This window comes from Syzygium oleosum, unplaced genomic scaffold (assembly GCF_021117445.2).
Source record: "Syzygium oleosum isolate NSW1041296 unplaced genomic scaffold, Sole_v2.1 Sole_v2.03, whole genome shotgun sequence".
In the NCBI taxonomy this organism is placed as follows: domain Eukaryota; kingdom Viridiplantae; phylum Streptophyta; class Magnoliopsida; order Myrtales; family Myrtaceae; genus Syzygium; species Syzygium oleosum.
The window spans coordinates 19876167-19882166 of NW_026607487.1; the positions used below are offsets into that span (position 1 = coordinate 19876167).

Genomic DNA, 6000 nt, shown 5'->3' on the forward strand with positions numbered 1-6000 from the left:
CAAAAGACGAAAAAAATAGCAGTGAACACGACACCCAATCCCAAGAAATATTATCCATATCCATTTAAATTTAGAAACAATAGATTGACAAATCATATCTCGGCAATGAGGATCGGATTGGCCAATCTTCCGCACAATCGCGAATCATATCTCGGGCGGGAGATCGGATTGACGATTTTCCGTGCGATCGCGAGTCATATTTCGAGCATGAAATCGGACTGTCGATCATGTACACGTTGTGAAATTAGGAAATAATTCCTAATTTAAAAGCTATTCGGGAACGTAATAGATATGATAATATCATTCAAAGATTCACACAGAATTGCAACATTTCAAATAAGGAAACAATATACTCAAAAGTCAAATTTTATGAGCTTTTTACCGAATTTGAATATTTGCTTTCCAAGTTTGAATGTCTCGGGATTGGACTAGTGGATCGGGATGGGGTGGACTGGTGATGGATCACGAGCGGCTCGTCTCGATGGTGGTCCACGGCCAAGGCTGGCTAGCAATGTGGATGCTCACGGTGAGGGATGCTCACGGAGATCTCGGCGGAGTTAGGCGCCGAGCTGCTACTTCATGGCTTCGTCATCAAAGGGAATCACAATAACCGGCAAGGAGATTTATCGGACTTCCCAGCAAGACCAAAGAAACTTGCAGATAATTCAAGTTGGATCCAACGAATTCTATTGACTTCGTTGGACCCACTGAACAAGAAAGCAAGACCAAGTGCTAGCAAACTGAACGTCACATAGGCACGATGGTGGCAGCAAAGATTCACTGGACTCGGTACAGAATTGCCGAGCGCACTGTAAATTCAATGGCAGGGAATCTACTGGACTTGACTGGGACTCGGCTGAGGAGCTTTGGATGTGGGGTGTCCACGGTGGAGAGTGCTCGATTCGATGGTCTCGGTCACGGTAGCAGCGACGTCAACATTAGGGAGCGTGGCGGTGTGAGAGCCCGACGATGCAGCGACTGGAAGCAGCAGCGCGCAGCGGCAGTATTGGGCTCGTTGGCGCGGGGACAGCAACGGCGGTAGGCGGAGATCGGCGCGGAAGCAACGGCGGCAGCAAGCTACTCACAGCCACAGGTCTGGCTGTGAGCAAGCGGCGCGGGCACGACGTTGAGGTGGCACGGGCACGAGGCGGTGCGGGCACGACGGTGAGGCGGCACGGGCATGAGGCGGCGCTTTCTCACTCTTGCTCTTTAATCTCGCTATTTCCTCACGTGTATCTATTGTCTTCTGAGAATTATCGGAGCTCCCCCTTCTCTTGTCTGTACGTGACCCTTTTATAGGTAGGGAGGTCCTAGATTTTCGAGGAAAGAGAATAAATCTGCTTTCCTCCTATGATTGTTTAGAATATATTACATTTCAATTCTTTCCCTTTCTTGCGACTTTTTCTTTCTGTTCACGCCACCGAAGACGTAAAGGCCTTCTTGATAGTGTCCAATATATTACTCAATATATGCCCCATGCTGACCAAATTCCCTTCGCTTCTTTCCCTCTTTTGTTATCATCTTTCCCTTTCTCTAACTTCACATGTGCAAAAATCGATTTTATTTCCTTCTCACCCCCTTTTAATCGTGGCTTCGCAATCTTTCCATGAATAATATGGCCAAGGATAAAATCACTCACTTTCTAATTTTTCTTCCTTTTTTCCTCTGCCCATGCCGAATGAATCTACCCAAATCAACTTTGCTCTTCTTCCATATTTATTCTTTGGGTTAATATGTGACCAAAAACCCTAAACTGGTACACTTGTGACACATTTACCCCAAATTATTTTTTTGACCATAAAAAAACCTCAAGCTATTTGTGACAATTTTACGAAAATACCACAAAAACCCAAATTGTAACATATGACAATTTTACCCGAATTAATTTTTAATATTATTTTTTTTTTTTTGAATTTTTCTTTTTTTTTCCTTCATTTTCAACCTTTGGCCGGTCGCGGTCCAGGCGGCATATCTGCAGGCAGAGGGCCGCCCTTGCCGGTGTCGGGTGAGGACCGCCCTCGTCGGATCCGGCGAGGCGACCTCGCCGATATCGGGCGGTGCCTCGCCGGATGGCGAGCGGCCGCCCTCACCGGCGTCGGGCGGCCTCGCTGCGTCGGGCGAGGCCGTCTCCACTTTGCCAAGGCAAGGGCGACCCCTCGCCGGCTCGAGCGAGGCGGCCCCGCCGCGCAAGTGAGGGTCGCCCTCGCCGGATTTGGCGAGGGCGACCTCGCACTGGTTGGGCGAGGCCATCTCGCCCGGGGCAAGGGCGACCTCGCCCGACTCGGGCGAGGCGGCCCTCGCCCGAGCAGCGAGGTCGCCTCGCCGGTCCGCTCGGACGACCCTTGCGGCGTCTGGGCGAGGGCGGCCTTCGCCCAAGCGGCGAGGTCGCCTCGCCGGCTTCCGCCTCAGCCGGTCAGCCGGGCCGGCCGGCAGTTTGAAAATGAAAAAAAAAGAAAAGAATAAAAATTCGAAAAAATAAAAATAAAAATATTAAAATTTTAATTGGGGTAAAATTGTCACATATATACCAATTTAGGATTTTTGTGTAAGTTCAGTAAAATTGTCACGTGTATCTGACTTTGATTTTGGTGCACATGGTCAAAAAAATAGTTCGAGATAAAATTGTCACGGGTGTGCCGGTTTGGGTTTTTATGGTCAAAAAATAGTTTGGGGTAAATGTGTCACAATTATGTCCGGTTTAGGGTTTTCGTGATATTAACCCTTATTCTTTCAAATAACCATGTGACCAAAAGATTTTCATGATATTTTCTCAATATCTCCTAATCCGTTGTGCCACACGCGCAACGCACATATCAATCTTGACCACTTGAGAGAATAACGGGTTTGGCTGAATTTTTAATTCACACGGGCTTGATCTAATTAATTCCATTGAGTTCAGAATCTCTTTACATGAGTCCATTTACTCCAGTTCAATTAAATTCTGTTAAGTCCATCCGCCACCGATCTAATGCAAATGCAATTATATAGGCCTAAATACTAATTCAAATGCTTCTAATCTATATGCAATTTAACTAATTTTTTTTTGTCTAGGGACTATGATTGATCCCTAATTTTTATGCAATTATTTTTAAATGGTGAGCCAAAATTTAGTATCAACACATCTATGCCAAGGTTCCCAATTCCTTGATTTTGCATCAGCCCACACGTCGTTGATTACACTTTGCGCAGCGGATTTAGTAACAAACTAATCCCCATTTGTTGGCTTGGGCAAGTTTCGTACCCCCTAGAACGGCGTGAGCCGAGCAATTCCTACACTCGTGGACTGAAATGTCTTACCCAAACCTCCTATAAGTTCCATTGCTATTTCTAGGTACTACTCCATCAACTGCTTCAGATGTATTTGGTAACTATTTTATTTTCGAAAATAATTTTTGCTCAGAAATGATTTTTTTTATTCTATTCCCGGAAACAATTTCTAAGCATATGAAGGCGTTTGGTAACCGCCCAAAATTTCTATTTTTGGAATAGACTAAAAACAGAAATGCATTTGCTAACTACACAAAATTTCTTTTTATTAATAATATTTTAAATTTTTTAATATTTCTTTCTTTCTTTTTTCCTTTTTTTTTCTTTTCTTTTTTTTCTTCTTCTCCTTCCTTGGCCCATGGCCTGCGACCGGCCACAAGCCAGGGCTGGCGAGGGCGTCGCGACCCTCACTGGCCACAGGCCAGGGCCACCCTCGCGGGCAAGGGTGAGGGCTCGACCCTCACGGCCTGAGCGAGGGCCTCCCTCGCCTAGGCTGTGAGGGTCCAGCCCTCGCTAGATCCGTGGCCGGTCGCCGGCCACAGGCCAAGAAAGAAAAAGAAAAAAAAAATCCTCTTATGTTTTTGATTCTTGTTCCCGGAATGAAGAATCAACTTTTTTTTTTATTCTTGATTCTGTTCCAAAATTATTTCTGGGAACAAATTTTTTCTCGGGAACAAAAAATTTACCAAACGGATTTCTGTTCTTTTTTTGTTTTCGGGAACAAAAGAATAGAATCGGGCACTGTTTGGCTAGTCACCAAACAGGGAGAAAATTGTCAAATCAGTCCTAAACCTATTGATTATTATTTGAGGCTGACCTCGCCGACAACTGGGTCGCGACGGCGAGGTCGGCCTTGCCGCTGTTGGGCCTCGCCTCGTCGTCGCCTGGTTCGCGACGGCGAGGTTGGCCTCGCCGCTGCTGGGCCTCGCCTCGCCCAGAAAAAAAAAGATTAAAAAATTGAAAAAAAATAATAATAAAAAATTACCACGTCACAGTTAGACGGACGGGCTGGCTGCCGGCGGAGGCCACGCGACGCCGGCCACCAAAAATTGGTCGGAAGGACTGAATTGGCAAGAATTAGAAAGGTTTAGGACTGAATTGGCAAAATTAAAAGGTTTAGGACTGAATTGGCCGCCGTACAATAGGTTTAGGACTGATTTGACAATTTCCCCCCAAACAGGCCAAGTATCCCGGGACAAGAATTCTCTATCCCAATTGATTTAAATTACACCTGAAGAAGGAGCCTCTCATCTTCATTGCATATCTTTAGAAGTTTTTATCTTTCTCTTATACAAATTGTTACAAGTTGTAAGTGCATTAACAGAGTTTCCATAAGAACATTCATGGGAAGTTGTACAATATAAGTGCTTCAAACAAGGTCTAAAAACCTCTCTTCCATTAGAACTTGGATGATTACAACACAGAAAACCAACTGGTCATTACCAACCAAGTTAGTATATGGTGCTGAGAACTGAAAAAAGAGGAAATTACAACCAACGTGGATGATTACAACTGAAAAAAACTAACTGGACATTAACATCCGTGTTGGTACATGGTTCAAACGATAGAAAAGAGAGAAATCGGTAAACAACTCCAATGATCACAGCACAGCCGTTACAGCACTATGTCGTTGTTCCATTAGTCTTTGTAGTGGCTGCCACACCGAGTCCTTCCTTATTATCTCTGTGCTATAAAGAGATTGAAAAAGGAGAAAAGAAATATTAAAGCATCAGTATACTCCATTTTGGAATCGTCAGTAACAGCATTTCACAAGAACCAGCTCACTAATATTCGATAACAAATATCATCTCGAAACTGAGTAACTTTACATAGTGAAATCTTCGGTAAAAGCTTCACCAATTAACTACGATTGAAAAACAATAAGCAAATCAAGCAGTAACAAATTGACTACATTAAATAACGCTTCAGCAACTGAACCAAGCATTATAGTGCGAGACTGAATCGAGCACGACGAACCCTAGAATTCGCTCCAAATGTGACTTCACCCGGCAACCGAGAGAAGACGCTGTGACTTTGAACAAATCGAGCTTCGAAGCTTTATTCTGAATTACTGAATTAACAATTCAGAAGAACCCTATCCCGAAACTTCACCGCAACACATTTGCCCAATTTCTGAATCAAAACCCTAACTCGCATTCACCCCATTACGTGTCACACCCCGAAACCTATCATGATGGAGAATGACACGGCCATCCTTCCACCCGAAGGACGTAGCCTCAAATCACCCAAAAGTCCCCACGACATCACTCTCGCTCTATTGGCTATCAACCAAATAACCTGAAGAAAGGGGTGAGCAATCACAGCTTAGTAAGTAGTGTCTATCTCTTCTAAGCAGATCGAACAACCACTATACATACAGTTGTAAAACCAAACCAAAGCTTATTTAACCCAACTCCAGCATATAATAAACACCAAGGTCAAAATACGTTCTATACTACTTTAACATAACACTTTCACAATAGGAATGCTCATTTTAAATCAATAATATCAAAGCAGAAATCAATGGTCCATTCCATTGGCCAATCTCGTCAAAAAACACACACCAATGATCCATTCTATTGGCTAATCTCATCGACAAATACACGCTAATGGTCCATTCCATTGGCAATCTCATCGAAAAACACACGCCAATGGTCCATTCCATTGGTCAATCTTATACTCAGAAATCTAACTATGATCACGGAATAACGCCCCGTGAAAAGGCGACTAAGA

General features: G+C 44.1%; 1 long non-coding RNA gene across 1 annotated transcript; it reads right to left on the reverse strand.

Moving 5' to 3' along the window:
- Window positions 1-283: 283 nt before the first annotated feature.
- LOC130137827 (uncharacterized) lies at window positions 284-1002 on the reverse strand. Its single transcript, XR_008816282.1, has 2 exons — window positions 526-1002; window positions 284-477 (listed from the first exon to the last, which is right to left on the reverse strand). It is a non-coding gene; the product is annotated as an uncharacterized LOC130137827 (long non-coding RNA).
- Window positions 1003-6000: the final 4998 nt, after the last annotated feature.